The sequence below is a fragment of the Hyperolius riggenbachi genome, chromosome 10 (genome assembly GCF_040937935.1).
Source record: "Hyperolius riggenbachi isolate aHypRig1 chromosome 10, aHypRig1.pri, whole genome shotgun sequence".
Taxonomy (NCBI): domain Eukaryota; kingdom Metazoa; phylum Chordata; class Amphibia; order Anura; family Hyperoliidae; genus Hyperolius; species Hyperolius riggenbachi.
The window spans coordinates 60,580,279-60,600,937 of NC_090655.1; the positions used below are offsets into that span (position 1 = coordinate 60,580,279).

General features: G+C 42.6%; 1 protein-coding gene across 3 annotated transcripts in view; it reads right to left on the bottom strand.

Moving 5' to 3' along the window:
- Nucleotides 1-20,659, bottom strand: part of RBM20 (RNA binding motif protein 20) — a 534,741-nt gene that overhangs the window by 251,738 nt on the left and 262,344 nt on the right. The window lies entirely within an intron of this gene.

Here is a 20,659-nt window from a genome sequence, read left to right on the forward strand (position 1 = left end):
GCATAAATTATCCCAGGCACAACAAGATATTAGACCGTGGTACCTTTCCCTGCGCAAAGTGCTAGACCACTATTCAATAAAAAAAAAGGGGGGAGAGGGAGAGAAAACCCAAAATACTTGCCTTAGGAGTACAAGTTAATAACTAAACTCTAAAACGTAGAGGTTTTCCCGTTTTTTGTCATTGTGTTTTCAATATAATAATTAAAAACAGTAAAAGCAAAGCTCTCCCCAGATTAAATATGACAGGCCACCTCTGCCGGAGTATTATATAAAAAATACATATAAAATATAAGTAAACATGGGCACAATATTTAAATGCCAAGTTAAATTCACAAATAATGTATAGAAATAAGTAGCAATTAATTTATTATCTTATTCATTATGTTAATGAGCAAGTGGCACATATTGACATTATGGATAAAAATAATGCAATACATTATTGGCACTTATTTATTTCATTGTTTTAATTATTATGTTAATAAGTGTCACTTATTTAAAAGACGAATAAGATGCCTTTAGATTGTAAGCTCGCAAGGGCAGGGCTCTCTCCCCCTTTTGTGTCTTGAAAATTATTACACTATTGTCTGTATTATGTACCCCATGTTCGTTTCTTACTTTGTACAGCGCCACGGAATATGTTGGCACTTAATCAATATTAATAATAATAATAATGATAAAATAACCAAGTAGCACTTTTTTTCATAACATGACAAAAAAATATAATGAATTAAACAAGTAGTTCTTATTTACATTACAAAACAGATAAAATAAATAAGTGGTGTTTATTAACATGACAAATAGATAATGAAATAATGAAGTGGAGCTTATTTACATGATGAATAAGATAATACAATACATTTGTGGCACTTGTTTACATGATAAGTGCCACTAATAAATAATAAGAAAATAAATAAGTGGTGCTTATTTGCTTAATTATTGTATTCATCATACAAAAATGATATACATGACTTACGAATTTATTTTACTCTTTCAACATTGGGGACGTGCATGATTTCACTTCCTTTGTAGTTTGATATAATATTCCATCAGACACTCATGTCATATTTTAATATGGGAAGAGCTTTGCTTTTAATGTTTTTGCTTTAAGAATTAAATAGGTATTCTCCATTTGTCATTGAGCATTGAATGTAAGAAAGTCTCGTTATCCGTATGTGGGGCTTTCTTTTTTGTTTTCCATATATTATCAGATTCTAAACACAGGTAGTCATTGGACAAAACATTTCTGCAAATCTACAAATCTAAAATATTGACAATCACACTATTTCTTACTCAGTGTATCAGGTGGTCGCACAGAATCATGCAAAGACAACTCTACAGTTAGATAACAACTTAGTAGATGAATTACAGTATTCTTTACATTGGCAGCATACTGTATTACGACGGCCTCTGCAGAGTGGGTTCAACAAAAAAATCACTCACTGCCTCAAAATTCTTGTCCCGGTAACATTTTAGGGTCACACAACCTAGAACTCTAGTGCTGCAATCTACAACGATGTCCATAAATCTCCTGCTACATCGTACAAAGATTATACTGTTTGAAAAGCACCCCCTGCTAAACACCAAGTGGTGAGTCTGAAACATTCATATTGAACATTTCCGATTTACCTGTATAAATTCAAAAATAAAGGTGTTTTAGAACTGTCACAGATGTGTTGCCTTTAAAAGTGTCATAAAAAATGCCCATATTTCTTACTTTTTTTGTTTTTGTTTTTAGAGAATACACTTATGAGAAAATGGATCAGAAAGAAATGTTCATCCATATGTTTGTAACTGTTAGAGGTCTAGAAAGCTATAAAATAGAGCCGTGCAAATTAGATTTATAATGAGCAAACATCCATCATACATGTACTAGTTTTATTGATGGAAAGTACATCTCCATATAAATATGCCTGGGAAAGCATATATGTTGTGTGATACTTACGCCTTATGTAAACAGGTCAGAGGGTGGCACTGGAGGAACAGAATGTCCTATTTCAGGTACAGCCATGTAATTGGATATGAGAGACCAGTTCTCAATGACATGTTACCTTGCCCCTTCTCAGACACTGCGCAATCTGCGATTACACTCCTGCTGTGCAACGTCTAGCTGTGCCCAGGAAGGGGGCCTAGCTGACAACATTTGTATCTGCTGGGCCATGTGCCAAAAAGGTTTTTTCTTCTTAGGAAAGATAGGTCAACATTCTGGGCACCAAGCCAAGGAAGAACATGATGGGTTAATAAAAACCCTCTATTGTTACATGAATAAACTATTAAACACCACCTGATCATCTCAACATTCCACACCAGCACTTTGAAAGTCCCTTAAAAAATGGTGAAATTACAATACACCAGCGTAGCCCCTGCGACCTCAGGTTCATTGCATATAATTTGCTGGTGTCACCTTCTGCTTGGACCTTTCTTTCATTTTTCATTTCCAACACATCTCCAGGTCCTGCCACTTCCAGCTGTACAATATCTCCAAAACATATCACTTCCTAAATCAGGTGACCTCAAAGGTCTTGCAGTAGGCTGGGTGAGAAAGGATGAGGACATTTAGCAACATCCAGTCTTTCACCAGATACACTTCAACTTGAATGTAGCTACTTGACTCATCCACCCTTCCCACTACTCATCTGCTGTGTCTCTCTGCTAATCTCTTCACTGGCTTCTAGTTCACCTAGGAACAACATTCAAATTATTATGCTTTGGCTTCAAATCACTTCATGACTCTGACATATCTCTGATAGATCTGATATCAATGATCTCATACTCCGATACAACCCTTGCAAACCGTACTACTCTTTGTGCTCTTTTGGTTGCCTAATAATGTTTCCCTCACTCAAACCCCTCCAATCAATGGATACAAGGCTTCTCTTGTATGTCTTTTAGGGGAATTCTCCTTATCCTGCAAGATATTACTCCACCTTTTATATATTTAAACCATCCCTCAAAGCCAACCTGGAAACATTGGTTCATATATACTTTGGTCAGTGGGCAGCAGAGACTCTGATAGTGGACCATTAAAATAGTGACTTCAGGAAAAAAAAAATTCACTTGTATGGAGAAGTCTGCAGTCCTACTTACACTTTGCAGTGGCAATGGGGAAGAAGACAACTGTAAAATGTTCTCGGAGTATCTACTGTATCTTTCTACCATCTGCCCCACAGCTTTAGGTCACTGGCACTAAGGTAACAATAGGGGTTGGTAGACCTGACAAAGCAGCTTCCACTATCTACCCACCCGGAAGGGTCTTGGAGGACTGGATTAGAGACTGTGCCACAGGAGACAGAGTTTTCACATCACTGAGTCAAGAACAGAGAAGGAAAGAGGAATATCAAGGCCAGAAAGAGTCTTTCAGAGGAAGGGAAGTACATGTTTTTCTTTTAATCTCTGGAATCTTGCTTTTAGCATTTGTATACAGGTTCTGCATCACTGACTGGATGGTATCTGCATAAGGATTTTGTGTCACTGACTGGCCGGCATCTGCATATCGTTTCTGTGTCACTGACTGGTTGGTGTCTGCATACAGGTTCTGTGTCAGTGATTGGCTGGTTTCTGCATAGGGATTCTGTTTCACTGACTGGCCGGAATCTACATACAGGTTCTGTGTCACTGACTGGCTGGTATCTGCATACAGGTTCTGAGTAACTGACTGGCTGGTGACTGCATACAGGTTCTGTGTCACTGATTGGTTGGCATCGGCATAAGCGTTTGTGTCACTGACTGGCCCGCATCTGCATACAGGTTGTGTCACTGACTGGCCGGTAACTGCATACAGGTCCTGAGTCACTGACTGGCTGGTATCTGCATACAGGGTCTGCATCACTAACTGACTGGCTGGCATCTGTATACAAGTTCTGTGTCACTGACTGGCTGCTATCTGCATACAGGTTATTTGTCACTGATTGAATGGTTTCTGCATACAGGTTCTGTGTCAATGATTGTTTGGTATCTGCATACAGCATCTGTGTCACTGACTGGCTTGTATCTGCATAGGGGTTCTGTGTCACTGAGTGGCCAACATCTGCATACAGGTTCTGTGTCACTTACTGGCCGGCATATGCACAAAGATTCAGAGGCAGTGACTGGCTGGTATCTGCAAACAGGTTCTGCGTCACTGTAAAACAAGATAAAACAGGAGCGCTCTATGGTGCATTAACATTTTATTGCTGTTAAAAAGGAAAAAAATTGCACTGCACTGTAAATGCTATAAAAGCATATCATCCAACATCCGGGCTATGAGGATTCCCTTTCTCCCTCTCCTTCCTCCAATTCTCAATTGCTGTGGCCAGTAGCAGGGATGTCGAGTTGTGTTTCAGACCAGGGGGTGGGGTGGGATCGTCAGGACCTCAAGTGTAGTGCCTGTAGCATCATGACGTGTTTCGGCGTGCCTACGCCTTCATCAAATCAGGTTCTGCGTCACTGACTGTTCCAGTATGACCCAGGTGAGGTCTACAATTTACAAGCTAATTAATGGCAGTCGTTTGTTAATTCATGCAGTCCAGGTTTACTGAAATCACTGTATTTTCTCTCCCATCATTAGTGTGAATAACATTGAATAATTTCTAGGTGTAAACAATGAATTACCAGTAAATGCTATTTCTAAACTAAGATATTTTTATCTTAGTTTAGAATTAAATGTTAAAAATTAAGCTGTTAAACAGCAACCATGACAGCCTGATGTAAAATCTGCTTTGCTTGGCTTGAAAACAAACAGAAGTAAGGTCACTTTAAACTTTTCTGCACTAAAACCTTATCAGCATTGTTTACTCAGCCAAAGGGTTTTGCCTTCTACTTTTTTAGGAAACCAGGCTCAATTTGACAAGCTCATTTGCACAAATATCAACAATATTTTTTAACACTTGCTTTACATAAAAAACTAAAAAAGTCTTCAGACAATTTCATAGTAGGACTAGTACGGTATCTTGGTTTACCTCCTCATGTCACTTTTCACTTCAGGTACTCTTTAAAGCATAATGGAATCTTTGGAATATATTTATGCACAAAAATGTTACCAAAAATACATGTAAAAATATGGAAGGTTACATAGGATTAATGTCCCTTAGTAGGGAGTAGTTGGGAAACAGTTGTACCTATACAGGTATAAGGGGGACGAGGGCGGGAGGGGACCATGTGGGCTAAAACCAAACCAACAACTCAATATTAAAAAAAAAAAAAATATACAGGTCAGATTAATAGCATCCAATCCCTTGATGAAACCAAGTTTATTGTTATTTATCTGGATAAAATAATCCAAAAGTACAAGCTATTAATGCCTTCATGGGCTGCCATCTAGAGGACACTTCTCAGTATTACATATATTTGTCCAAATTAAATCTTTCATTCATTTTTAAAGACATGCAAATGGGGCTTGTTTAATATAAGTAATATTACTAGAATTAAACCCATTGCATTGTGTGCTGCAGTTTATTCACTACATAAGCAGGCCCTGCCTCACCCTAATAAAGCTACTCAGCGAAAGTGCTTTAAGCACTATTCCCACTGACAGTAAACAAGACAGGATTCTCTTCTGCTTCTGAAATAATTAAATCTTTATGTCTTCATGACCGAGAGGATCTGTGTGACAGTGTACACAAAACTCTTGTATCAGCATTCAGTTTTAGCCAGAACACTGTGCAGCAATGCATTTACTGAACACAGAGAATGCGCCCCAAAAGCATTTTGGTGGTGGGGTGGGGGAGGGTGCAATTGCCAGGCTTAGACACTGGATAAACAGATGATCCATGTTATTGCCTGAGGAAGCAGGTACGCCCGTAAAACATGTCGCATGTGGAATAATTGTGGCTGTTTTGTTTTTTGTTTTTTTAATAAAGAACCCCTGCTTTGAAATTACACAACTTGTGTCTGAATTCCCCCACTATCTCCATTTTTAAACAGATTTTAAATAGTTTTATTCATATTGGCGCCTCTGTATCATCGATCTCAATTTCCTGTAACAGCCACCCCTGGTGAAGGGGTGTATCCACGTTAACCTTCTACAACAGAGAGCGACTTTTAGCCCGTCCGTATTTCCAGTGGTCACTATAAGGCCTCTTGCACACTGCAAGCAAATCAGATTCAGATTCAGATTTTTAATCTGTTTTTACATCCGATTCCGATTCAGATTTTTAATCTTAACTGCATGCTGCGTTTTTTGATCCGTTTTTCTGTTGAATGTATTCAAGGAAAATCGGAAACGGAATCGGAATCGGAATCGGAAACGGAATCGGAATCGGAAAACGGATTTGCAGTGTGCAGGGAGCCTTAGGGTGACCCAGATTGTATAATGCAGCTAAAATACATTTTCGCTTCTTGATCCGACATATTGCATTTTTGGGGCTCTCAGTTTCTGTCTTATTTCTGTACAAATCAATGGCCTTGATTTATGAAGTGTTACCGAATGCTTTATCGAGCGTTTGGTAATTTAGCACTACCATTTTGCAGACGTTAGTATTCATGAATGACATCACGTCAATATTGTGTGTGCGGTGTTCTGGCGGTAATTGTGCAGTACATTTTCCGAAACTAGTATTCAAGAAGCAGAAGGGGCGTGTCAGGCTGATAAATTCCGAGTGCAATATCGCCCGCACTGCCCTGTCCTTATTTATGTTTCTGCTGTCTGTGTATTTAACGGGAACCTGAACTGAGTAAAATGATTTGAAATAAACACATAATGTAGCTGCAAATGAATATTACATACTTGCCTCACCGTCAGTTCCTCTCAGAAGCTCACCAGTTTCTTCTTACAGTGATCCCTTCCATATATACCAGTTGCTGTCAGTTACATATCAGCTGCTGTCAGTAACAACTGAATGTGCAAGGTAATGTCCATGTTTCCCTATGGCTCAAGTGGGTAATATTACAGTTTAACAGTGTGCTGACCAGGAAGCTGTTGTGAGAGAATGGTCATTTTTTTGATGACGTGTTTATGTTTATTTTGACTCTTCATTTTCAGTTCAGGTTCTCTTTAAGTTGCCCACAATGCAAATTCCTAACCCACAATGCACTTTGAAAATGACTTGTATTCGTTAAAAGATCGATATTTACCGCATGCTTACCGCATCATTACCGATATTTTAACTGCCGACAACTAACATTTTTTTTACCGCATACAACATTTACCGAATGCTTAGTAGTCTAAGCAATCTGTAAATGTTGCATGCTGTAAATTAACGTAAATTAAATCTTCCTTGTTGTAGGGCTGAAATGACATGGTTTTGACCAGGGGGGAGGGGGTGTCAACTGGTAGTGCTGAAACATGACACTGGTTCTGCCTAGGATTTTGTGTCTAGGCAGTTTGTAAGTGAAAGTGCTCACATGTAAATATTGTGTAAATATTAAAAAGGCACTGTAGTGACATACAGTATAATGCAGTCAATTATTCAGGATACACACTTTCAGGGCTCTTGCACACTACATGTGATTGCGATATTAACACGATTGCACATGCGATTCCGATTTGCGATTTTTAATTGGTACTGCATGCTACATTTTTCTTCTTGTGTTGATAGCATATCAAGTAATCGGAATCGCAAATCAGAAATCAGATTTGCAATTTGCAGGGTGCAAGAGGCCTTACAGTAATTTTCCTGACTTCAGCATCAAAAACACGTCCCAGATCTATATATTGTTGTATATTGGTGTGTAGCCCCGCCCTCCCAGAGATGCTTAGCCTAGGCTGTTTAGATATGCAGAATTCTCTCCCCCAAAGCATTCAGGGAGACCAGGTATATTATCTACTGGCATTAACCTCTTATAGGTGATTTTCCGCTCTGACCTCTATCCACAGACAGTGCAGGAGCTGGGGGGCTTTAACCTTACTGTGACCGCCTAATGCAGATTGGCGGCCACAGAGTGGCTCTGTTGTTCCTCAGCGACGCCATATGGCATCATCTCGCAAGGAGCGGGATTCGTCAGTAAACACAGCGGGCCGCAGCAATCAGCCTGCCAGCCCGGGATTGGAGCTGGCAGGCTGTTTTTTTCACCAGTAACTGATTTATTATTTATATAGTGATGACATCTTACGCAGTGCTGCACATAGTATAGTCTTGTCACTTAACTGCCCTTCAGAGGGGCTCACAATCTAACCCCTACCATAGCCATATGTCTATGTATGCATCATGTAGTGTATGTATCTTTGTCTAGGGCCAATTACAGGGGAAGCCAATTAACTTACCTATATGTATATTTTAAAAAAATGTAGGCTTTTTTGATTAATAAAAAAAAATATTAAAAAAATCGCAGCAGCAATCAAATACCACCAAAAGAAAGCTCTATTAGTGGGAAGAAAAAGGAGGTAAAATGCATTTGGGTGCTAAGTTGTAGGACCGTTAAAGTTTTAAAGTGTGGAAAAATTGCCTGGTCACTAGGGGTGTATAAACCTCTGGTCCTCAAGTGGTTAAGATTCTCAGTAAACAAGCATTCCGCAAAGCTGCACCTGCCAGGAGTAAAGATGTAGCTTCCGGTGATACATCTCAGAATGTAAATAGTGACGAGGAAAGATTTTACAACGGGCAAGCACTGACTAAATAATAAATAAAAAAATTGTAAAAAAAAAAAAAGTAATTGTATTATTATTTTCACTACAGTTCCTCTTTAAGTATTTTGAGTATTCTAGTTATTTATTGATCTGGTTTGACGTTATGTATTGATGATCAAACCTGTAATAAAATAAACATGTAATAAAATACCACAACCTTTTATTTCCACTTGTGTGTGTGTATTTATTTAACGCAGAGTATTAAGTATTTATTCCCTCCTATCCCATGTGTTTATGACTTCTTCAGAGAGTCTATAGATGAAAGCATGCAGGCCAGGCATAAAGCAAAAGGGCACTAATCTGTGCATGAAGATTTCTACCTACTAATAATAACAAGCTATTGGGATTTTGAGAATTATAGAGTTTTGCATCAATAACAATAACTTTATCAAACTGCAGAGCAATTGTGATAATTGTCCTTTAGACTGTAAGCTCACAGGGCAGGGGATCTCTACCCTTTTGTGTCTTGTACCAATGTCTATATTTTTTTCCTTTAGTGCAGAAAAAGATGGCACTATATAAAATTAAAAACAGGAAAAATTTTGAATTTGCTTAATACAGCTTTATTAGGATCTCTCCATATATGGCCAGCAATAGTCTTGTGTTCCATTTTCTGCAAATGGCCTTTTCCCCAATTAATACAGCAACCCGTATACGTGCAAGTAAGGCTTTGTATGCATTCACTGGCACCTCTGTGTCCATACATAGTAAAGTATAGAATACCAAGAAGCTCCTTGCTGTTAGCGGACAGCTGAGTATTCCCATAAAGACATCTCCGCAGGAGATTTACGGTTTTGCCTTGGCACAGAAAGTGTTAACAAAAATGTCAGCCTTCCAGTGTAACAACTGCAGCGATTGTCAGTGAACCTTGAAGTTGAAGTACAAGTTCCCCACCATATCTATGCAATGTGTCAATCTTTCGCTCCAGGAGGGCCCCGCGTTGATGGATTCACACTTGTGCCCTTGTTTCTTCTCAAGCATCCATTCCAATACAAGTGGCTGACGTTTGTCATGTGCTGGTGGCATGTGCATGCTATAATGGTGACACATATGTGCCAGGTGGCAGGACCCCCTCTCCATAATGTTCCTACATTTTACAATACAGGTCAGGCAGCTACTGTGACCAGCCGCTGCTCGCCAGAGGTATGGGGGAAGGCGTTGGCAGAATCCGCCATATGCAGGCACAGAAATAGGGCAGTTTCACCAGTGCCTGGAACTTCAGAGCTAACTGAATTACACCATAAGCAGATATATTATTTATCTTGTATAGAAAATTACGCATACGGAGGTAGTGTAGGAATTGAGGCTCCCCTCACACTGTGAATGTTGCGTTGTGACAAGATCTGCCTCACTTCCACTGAAAATAGGAACCCTGCTCTGTTTATGCACTGCATGCTCTGTGTTATCCCAATGGAAGGCCCCTCACCACAATCAATGTGATAGCCACATAGGAATATTGATGATATTGTCCGTCCGTTGTGACACGATGCAATGTACCTAGGGCCCGATCCAATTGCCTTTTCCCCCTAAGTTTTCTCCTAGGTGATATTTTCAAAGCTTATCAAAATGCCTTTCAAGCCACCAGCAAGCAAGAAAATATTCTGAATAATTTTGACGGTACTTTTTCAGCTACTTTTTTGAATTGCAGAGTGCTGAAAAGTTATTTTAACAGAGATGCAAAATTATCTCCAAAGAGAAACTAATGAGAAAAGGTGAATTGGATGAAACCAGTAGTGTGAAAGGCACTTAAAGAGACTCTGAAGCGAGTCTAAATTCACGTTTTAAACATTTAGTAATGTTAAGCACTATAGCCAGTGCTAAACCGCTGCATCCCCGTGGCAAAACGAGGGGTTTATACCCCCCCCAAATCCCCTGTTAAATCCGGGGAGTGCTTCCTGATTGAGGCAGAGCTTAGGGCTGTAGTTCTGCCTCTTCGCGCATCAATCCCTGCTGATCGCCGCTTTTTCCCGCCCCTCTCAATCTTCCTTCACTGAGAGGGGCGGGGAGAGGCGGAGATCCGCGGGCAGAATGAAGCGCATGGAGGCAGAGCTACAGCCCTAAGCTCTGCCTCCATGGGCAGCAAAATCCATGACCAAGAAAGTCGTGGATTTTGCACAGGGGATTTGGGGGTATAAACCCCTAGTTTTGCCGTGGGAATGCGGCGGTTTAGCACTAGCTATAGTGCTAAACATTAATAAAAGTTAAAAACGTGAATTTAGACTCGCTCAGAGTCTCTTTAAGTAGGACAGTAACTATTCCCAATAAAGTTAAACATGTGGAATGTGGTAACAGGGGGGTTGAGGGGCGCCCAATGATGTAAATTATTATATGTAATCAAACCGAATAAATTAAAATAATAAAATAAATATATATAAGGTAAGAGCAGCTTACCTAATAGAAGATCTAGGCTAAATACTTAAAATTCATTTCTATTTCGCCCAAAGGACAACGCGTTTCGTGGGCCAAATGAAACGTGTTGATGTGGTTCAGCCAGCACAATACACTTGCATGGAAATGTATGGGCAAATTCCTGTAAATTCTGGTCTGCACAAAAGCAGATAGAATAATATTGTTTGCTAAACAGTTTTCAGCCACCCAACAACTACTGTAAGATGGCCACTTTGGTACATACCAATCAGGATAAATGAATAGAAAGAGGATATAGAAATTAATACATAGAATCAAGGGGTCAGGGGTCAAATATGCTCATCACTGTAGTACAGCCCTGCTTCCTCTCCACATTGGATTTTGCTGGTGGGTGGGTCAATCAGGACTGACCTTGCATTGCCCAAAGTAGAAAAAACAAATGCCTGAATGCATGTTACAGCATCCCTGCTTTACAGTACAACCCACAGCCACCTGCTCACACAGCTCTGCTGTCATAGCGAAGGCTGAGAGAGATGCCTGCAGGGATGGAGGAGCGACGTGACCGGCGGGAGTCACGGGCATGTGCAGCGATTTGTTGGGAGGCGGTGTTCTTAGGGGGCAGAGACTGCTGGTATGGAAGTGGTACAATGGTACAATTTTTCCTCCAGATTTGACCTTTCGACGCAATTTTGGTGATCAAATTGTATAGAAAACTGCGCTGTTTGAGGCGCAAATCGATGTTATGTTATATGATTCTATGATCGGAAAAGGAAAGATTATCAAGCAGAAAGTTGAATTTTATGATCAAATTGGAATGTAAAACCTTCCTAAAGTGTTCCATTAAAGGACTACTCCAGCGAAAAAAGTAAGCGGTTAAAAAATCTGACAGAACCAACAGGTTTTGGACTAATCCATCTCTGCATGGAGGATTCTACGGGTTTTCTTTGATTTTAAAAGCATTTCCTGAATAGCAGTAAACCTAAACTGAGAGGGATATGGATGTTTCCTTGTAAACAATACCAGTTGCCTGGCAGCTCTGCTGATCTCTTTAGCTGCAGTAGTGGCTGGCATCACACACCTGAAACAAGCATGCAGCTAATCCAGTCTGACTTCAGTCAGAGCATCTAATCTGCATGCTTGTTCAGGGGCTGTGGCTGAAAGTATTAGGGCTCGTTTCCACTGTTGCGGTGCGGAATCGCCTGCATTCCACCGCGGACAAAATCGCATGCGGGTGCGATTACGCATGCGGTTTTTGCCGCAATTCCGCATAGGTAAGGGTAGGTAAGGGTATGTGCGAATTTAACCATGTCACTGCCTGTGTAAATTAACATTATACCTATGCGAAATCGCATGCGAATTCGCGGCAAAAAACGCATGCTCAGCCCGCATGCGGTTTCCCTATTTAAAAGCATTAGCGGCGATTCGCGTGCATTCCTCTCGCACGCGAAATCTGACGGCTCTGCCGTGCAGATTTCTGCCGCACAAAAAAACGCTCCCGCAGCCGCACAAGTGGAAACAGCCCCATCCACTTGCATTGCCTATGCGAATCTGCATGCAGATTCGCTATAGTGGAAACGAGCCCTAAGTGATACAAGATCAGCAGGAGAGTCAGACAACTGGTATTATTTTAAAAGGAAAAATCCATATCCTTCCCAGTTTAGGTTCCCTTTAACTGCCAAAAATAGAAATATACCAGACAGCCTTCCAACTCACTTGCAGACTATTTTGGCAGTTAGACTTAGCAACTGCCATTCAGGAAATGCTTACGAAAACAAAGAAAACCCTGAGAATCCCCCATGAGGAGATGGACTAGTCCTAAACCTGTCGGTTCTGTCAGATTTTAACTGCTTACTTTTTTTCATTGGAGTGGTCATTTTAATGGGAACAATCAATAATTGCCTTCTGATTAGTTATGATCATTCAAATTGCATCAAAGGTTGCATCTGATTAAAAAACTGTACCATTAATGGGCATCTTTATATAGATCCTATACATAGAGTGATTTTCTAAAAAATAAAGGAATTTCTAAGAATCCCCCATTAGGAAATGGAATAGTCCATAAACTGTCAGATCTGTCAGTGTTACTGCCTACTTTAAGCAGCAGCGACATAGGATAAAAGTAATTTATGGTGCCTTTTACTCTGGGAGAAATGTTCTCCTTATAAATATGTATTTTACAATTGTACAAGTTTTCACAATAGTGGTCCTTAAAGCAAAGCAACTTTGAAAGCAGATATTTCCTATAGCAACAGCAACGTCTCAAACACAGCAACCTTCATATGTGAGAATAAGCATTTTCTGAACCCCTGGATAAGCTGCCAGCAAACTAGCACACGGTGATAAAAGAAGCCTGCCAGAGCTAATGTCCTTCTAAGGCCCTGCCTAGCTGTCACCAGTGCTGTGGAGTCGGAGTCGAGGAGTTGGAGCAATTTTGGATACCTGGAGTCGAAGTTGGTGGTTTCATAAACTGAGGAGTCTGAAGATTTTTGTACAAAATCCACTGCTCTGGCAAGTTTTAGACTAAGGAGTCGGAGCAAATGGAGAGGGGGGGGGGGGTGGTAAGAGAAGGGTATAGGGGGTTGGGGTATATAGTCCATAGGGTGTGGAGGATGTAAAGGACAATATGGGGGGGGCTGGAAATAAGTGGTGCATAAGGTGGTATTGGGGGTATACAGTCCATGTGGTATCGTGTTCCTCTCAGTTGGTGGCAAACAAGGACATATCGGGCTGCTATTTGCACAGTTGTTTCCTCTTCCCCCAGTAGGATGTAGAGTTTCCTCTCCTCATCTGTGGAGGTGAAATCTGGGATGTGGTCGGACAGTCTCTGGAAGTGGAGGTGTTCTCCACCAACACTAAAGACTGGCCATTAATATAGCTGCCGTCTCCAGCAGCACTACAAACATGATCTCTATATAAAGGCTGGCGCTATAGGCTAGCTGCCCTCTCCAGCAGCACTACAGACATGATCTCTATATAAAGGATGGCGCTATAGCTGCCCTCTCCAGCAGCACTACAGACATGATCTCCAAATAAAGGCTGGCGTTATAGCTGCCCTCTCCAGCAGCACTACAGACATGATCTCTATATAAAGGCTGGCGCTATAGCTGCCCTCTCCAGCAGCACTACAGACATGATCTCTATATAAAGGCTGGCGCTATAGCTGCAATCTCCAGCAGCACTACAGACATGATCTCTATATAAAGGCTGGCGCTATAGCTGCCCTCCCCGGCAGCACTACAGACATGATCTCTATATAAAGGCTGGCGCTATAGTTGCCCTCTCCAGCAGCACTACAGACATGATCTCCAAATAAAGGCTGACGTTATAGCTGCCCTCTCCAGCAGCACTACAGACATGATCTCTATATAAAGGCTGGCGCTATAGCTGCCCTCTCCAGCAGCACTACAGACATGATCTCTATATAAAGGCTGGCGCTATAGCTGCAATCTCCAGCAGCACTACAGACATGATCTCTATATAAAGGCTGGCGCTATAGCTGCAATCTCCAGCAGCACTACAGACATGATCTCTATATAAAGGCTGGCGCTATAGCTGCCCTCCCCGGCAGCACTACAGACATGATCTCTATATAAAGGATGGCGCTATAGCTGCCCTCTCCAGCAGCACTACAGACATGATCTCCAAATAAAGGCTGGCGTTATAGCTGCCCTCTCCAGCAGCACTACAGACATGATCTCTATATAAAGGCTGGCGCTATAGCTGCCCTCTCCAGCAGCACTACAGACATGATCTCTATATAAAGGCTGGCGCTATAGCTGCAATCTCCAGCAGCACTACAGACATGATCTCTATATAAAGGCTGGCGCTATAGCTGCCCTCCCCGGCAGCACTACAGACATGATCTCTATATAAAGGCTGGCGCTATAGTTGCCCTCTCCAGCAGCACTACAGACATGATCTCTATATAAAGGCTGGCGCTATAGCTGCAATCTCCAGCAGCACTACAAACATGATCTCTATATAAAGGCTGGCGCTATAGGCTAGCTGCCCTCTCCAGCAGCACTACAGACATGATCTCTATATAAAGGCTGGCGCTATAGCTGCCCTCTCCGGCAGCACTACAGACATGATCTCTATATAAATGCTAGCGCTATAGCTGCCCTCTCCAGCAGCACTACAGACATGATCTCTATATAAAGGCTGGCGCTATAGCTGCCCTCTCCAGCAGCACTACAGACATGATCTCTATATAAAGGCTGGCGCTATAGCTGCCCTCTCCGGCAGCACTACAGACATGATCTCTATATAAATGCTAGCGCTATAGCTGCCCTCTCCAGCAGCACTACAGACATGATCTCTATATAAAGGCTGGCGCTATAGCTGCCCTCTCCGGCAGCACTACAGACATGATCTCTATATAAATGCTAGCGCTATAGCTGCCCTCTCCAGCAGCACTACAGACATGATCTCTATATAAAGGCTGGCGCTATAGCTGCCATCTCCGGCAGCACTACAGACATGATATCTATATAAAGGCTGGCGCTATAGCTGCCTTCTCCAGCAGCACTACGTTTCCACTGTGAGGCCTGGGACACGCAAAAAAAAAAAAAATCGCAAAACGCTATCCCAATCGCTAACGCTTTGTGCCACCGTTTTGGTACCGATTTGAGCTGTGTTTTCCGGCAATTAAGCCAATTCATATACTGTATTATGTATTAGAGCCCAAACGCTCAACACATGCTGCAATTTCCAAAATCGCAATCGCTCTAGTGGGCTCACCTTCATACACTTTCATTAGCAAAGTGTTTTTAAAAGCACTGATTCTCAAAACTCCAAAATCACTCTAAAAAGAGCTCTAGTGTGTCAAAGGCCTGAAAGAAATTACTGCCGGCAGCATCCAAATCCCTAGCATGGAATGGCTGGAAGTTTAGGATGCACACTCGCATTATCACAAGTCACACAAGTGGAAACGTAACATTACTGACATTTTCTGAAGGCCACAAAGCCTGAATAAGATTTAAATAAATAAATAATTATAGCCGCCAATGAATTGGTTCTCAGCCTGCAGTCCTGGATATGTTGTTCATTATACTACAGTGTCATTTCTGGCATTATCAATAGCTAACAAAGTACATAAAGTGCAAACTGAGATATTCAAGCTTATACTACTAAATAATGTACTATGTCAAGTCTTACCTACTTAGATACGATAGAAAAGTCTGAATCATTCCTGCAACCTTCTCTTCTAATGTCATGGTATCATCTCTGTTCTGTACAACTCTTGAGGTGCGTACACACATGCGACTATAGTCGTTTGTAACGATCGTTCCCCGATCTTTACCAACGACGATCGTTACAAAAAACGAACCACCGACTATTAAGGCAAACGACGAACGAGCCAAATCGCTACAAAAGAAAGTTCTGTCTCGGCGGATTTTAACCAACGACGATCGTTTGCAAAAGTAGTACATCGTTGGAAACGATCGTTCGTACTAGGCTTGACATGCGCATTTCACTATTTCTCCATGGAACTTCTCATTTTTATGCGCAGGCGCAATAGTTGCTTTCTGTGATGTAACGTTCGTTCTAACGATCAGATCGTTACACACATTTTAAAACTATCTTTACTTAGGTCGTTCTTTCATCAATTAAAAGTTCGTTCGTCGTTCTTAACGAACGATCGTTGTCGCATGTGTGTACGTAGCACTACACTGCAGCTGAATAGCAGAGGCCAGGAGGCCTAGTCTGCAAATGCTAGCGTCAACACAATCTCTGCACACCACATGAACTGGAAAATCACTGTGACAGCTCTCACTGTAAGATGTCCTCATATCACACACCTCAGGCAGGTGACAAAACAAGTTCAAAACCACAAGGGCTCCATTACCTGGACTCTGGCAGCTCTGATACATCCATTCTTTCTTCCAGGACTCAATGAACTGGGCAGCATGGAAAAGTTTGGGCCTCTTTCTCATGGATACTGAGCACTACTCTCTTGAAAAGTTTTTCCAGCCTCCTAGCAGCTGTTCTCGGAGTCAGTTGTTTCTCTGGTAATTTCCTTAGCAGCCTAAATTCCTTTCACACCTTCTCCTCCTCCCCCTCCCCTCTTGCTGGGGATCCTCAGGTCTCCACCATTCCAGCTGCAGCAGCTACAGAGGGAATTTAAATGTCCCACTTAACCGTGTATTTGCTTTCCTTTCATCTAAAGGAGAAGATTTCCTCATTCTCTGCACAGACTGGTCTCATGGGTCATTTATAGTTTATCAGCTACTTGTTGTACATATTTCCAGCATATCTCTATAATAATAATGTCAAGAAGATTTGATAAACTGAGCAAGTAGGCTGGGAAGGTGTTCAGTCAAAATGGTCTTCAAATCAAATTGTTCCACCTGAAGGTTAGGAACCTGCCTCAAGAATTACATTAAAGGGTTAGGTTAGGAGTAGGTTAGCTTGTAGTTAAAGTCGTGCATTAGGAAGGGAAGTTAATGTCAGCCATCAGGAGAAAAGTAATACTACTAATCATAGTAATTTATAATGCTTCTCTCCATGGGGACTCAAAGTGCTGTGACCCTGCGTTCTGCAATCTCAAAAGCTTGGAAAAAGAGGTAGGTTTTTGGCTTTTTCTTAATTGTGGAAGTGATTTCCATAGAGTAGGGGCTGCATGGGAAAAGCCTCCATGCACTAAATGTTTTTAAATGGATCCTGGGAATAATCAAATTTGTATTATCTGTAGAGCAGAGGATGCATGGAGAGACGTAAATTCCAAAAAGGGCCAAGGTTAGACACAAGGTGTGTGTGTGTGTGTGTGGGGGGGGGGGGGGGGGGGGGGGGTGTAAGGTCAGTCATCAGGTGCTGGGGCTAGAGGGTTATGCATACAGAAAAAAGGAATAAGGTTACACGTTAGGCATGGGGTAAGCAACTGGCAGGTGTGTGTGTGTGTGTGTTTGTGTGTGTGTGTGTGTGTGTGTGGGGGGGGGGGGGTTGGGGGTGCTTGATCTTAAAGTTAGGTACCAGGTGAAGGGATTAAGGTTGGGTACCAGGTGGGCAGGCATTCAGTTTAGGCACCTGGCATAGGAGATTAACATATGGTCAAATGGGGGGGGGGGGTCTGATAATAGTATCTGTATGGAAGCGTAAGGTAAGGCAAGGGATGAGGTTAATGTTGGCACTAGGAAGGAAGCGTTAAGAGTTAGTTATCAGGCTTGGACAGGCAAGGTTAGGCATCAGGGACAAAAGGGATAAGATTTGCCTCCAAATGGAACGAGGGGAGTAAAGATTTGGTGTGTATAAGGATAGGCGCCAGGCAGGACGCTGGGCTTCAGGATAGAATTTCAGCACAAGATGTGAGACAGTTAGGCTAGCATTAAGTTGGGCTAGATCCTGGGGCGCAACTGGAAACCACTGGGCCCCCCTGCGAAAATTTGGATGCCCCCCCCCCCCATAGGTACCAAATAATTGTAATGGGGCAGCGTTTCACTATAAAATAATTGTAATGGGGCAGCATTCACTATAAAATAATTGTAATGGGGCAGCACTTCACTATAAAATAATTGTAATGGGGCAGCGTTTCACCATAAAATAATTGTAAAGTGGGCAGCATTTCACCAGAAATTAATCGTAAAGTGGGCAGCATTTCACCGTAAAATAATCGTAAAGTGGGCAGCATTTCACCAGAAATTAATCGTAAAGTGGGCAGCATTTCACCTTAAAATAATCGTAAAGTGGGCAGCATTTTACCAGAAATTAATCGCGAAGTGGGCAGCATTCACCGTAAAATAATCGTAAAGTGGGCAGCATTTCACCAGAAATTAATCGTTAAGTGGGTAAAGTGGGCAGCATTTCACCATAAAATAATCGTAAAGTGGGCAGCATTTCGCCATAAACTAATCGTAAAGTTGGCAGCATTTCACCATAAAATAATCGTAAAAAATGGGCAGCATTTCATCATAAAATAATCGTAAAGTGGGCAGCAGTCACCAGAAAATCGCAATGTGGGCAGCGTTCACCAGAAAATTGTACAGTGGGCAGCAGTCATCAGAAAATCGCAATGTGGGCAGCATTTACTAAAACATCGTACAGTGGGCAGCATTCACCAGTACATCGTACAGTGGGCAGCAGTCACCAGAAAATCGCAATGTGGGCAGTGTTCACCAGAAAATCGTAAAGTGGGCAGCGTTCACCAGAAAATCGTACAGTGGGCAGCAGGCACCAGAAAATCATACAGTGGGCAGCAGGCACCAGAAAATCGCAATGTGGGCAGTGTTCACCAGAACATCGTACAGTGGGCAGCGTTCACCAGAAAATCGTACAGTGGGCAGCAGGCACCAGAAAATCGTACAGTGGGCAGCAGTCAATAGAAAATCGCAATGTGGGCAGCGTTCACCAGAAAATCGTACAGTGGGCAGCAGTCACCAGAAAATCATAATGTGGGCAGCAGTCACCAGAAAATCGTACAGTAGGCAGCAGTCACCAGAAAAATCGCAATGTGGGCAGCAGTCACCAGAAAATCGCAATGTGGGCAGCAGTCACCAGAAAATTGCAATGTGGGCAGCAGTCACCAGAAAATTGCAATGTGGGCAGCAGTCACCAGAAAATTGCAATGTGGGCAGCAGTCACCAGAAAATTGCAATGTGGGCAGCAGACACCTGAAAATCGCAACGTGGGCAGCAGGCACCAGAAAATCGCAATGTGGGCAGCAGGCACCAGAAAATAGTACAGTGGGCAGCACCTGTGAAAAAAAAACAATTCACTCACCTGCCTGGCAGAAGTCTCCTCTCCTGTCCTCAGATCCCCCGACGATCCTCCTGCAGCACATCTCCCGCGCTGACAGGCAGAGTGCAGGGCTACAGCAAGATGGCTCCCGAAGCCCTGTACTGGCGACACAAATAGTCTCCAGAGCAGGGCTTCGGCAGCCATCATGCCGTAGCCCTGCTCTGCCTCCCGGTAGACTGCGGCTGCGGGGAATGAACTGTTCCACACCTGGCTGGGGGGGTCCTAGAATTGGGCGGACGGCAGCATTCCCCCTCTCCCCCCGCACATGGCTGGCAGGCCCCAGAGAGTCCCTGGACCCCCCCTGCGGCTGAGGGGGTCGCATCCCCGGTGGTTACGTCGGTGGCTAGATCATCAGAACAATGGCCCATTGCAACAACGAACCTGTTCGATGAGTCAGTAAGAAATTACATGGAGAGTAGAGATGTCCCGAACGGTTCGCCCGCGACCGGTTCCAGGCGAACTTTGGGTGGTTCGCGTTCGCCTGCGAAGGCGAACTTTTGCGGAAGTTCTATTCGCCCCATAATGCTCCATTAGGGTCAACTTTGACCCTCTACATCACAGTCAGTAGGCACATTGTAGCCAATCAGGCTACACTCACTCCTGGAGCCACTCCCCCCCTTATATTAGGCAGGCTCCGCCAGCCATTACACTCACTCATGTGCCAGCAGTAATTAGTGAAGGGACAGCTGCATCAGACTCTCTCATAGGGAAGATCAGTTAGGCTCTTGGCTTGTTAGCTTGCTCCTGGCTGATTGTTATTGCTAAAATAGCACCCCACAACAGCTCTTTTGAGAGCTAATGTTCTGATGTGTTTTTTTGTGTGTTGCTCACTGACACTGACATTATACAGCCCTATCTGTTGCAGCTGGACCTTGGTAATTGTTATTACTGTGCCAGCCAGGCCCTGCTTAACTATCTATACTGGGACACCTACCTACCTATACGGGGACACCTACCTACCTATACTAGGGGACCTACCTATGCCTACCTACCTATACTGGGGCTTCTACCTATGCCTAG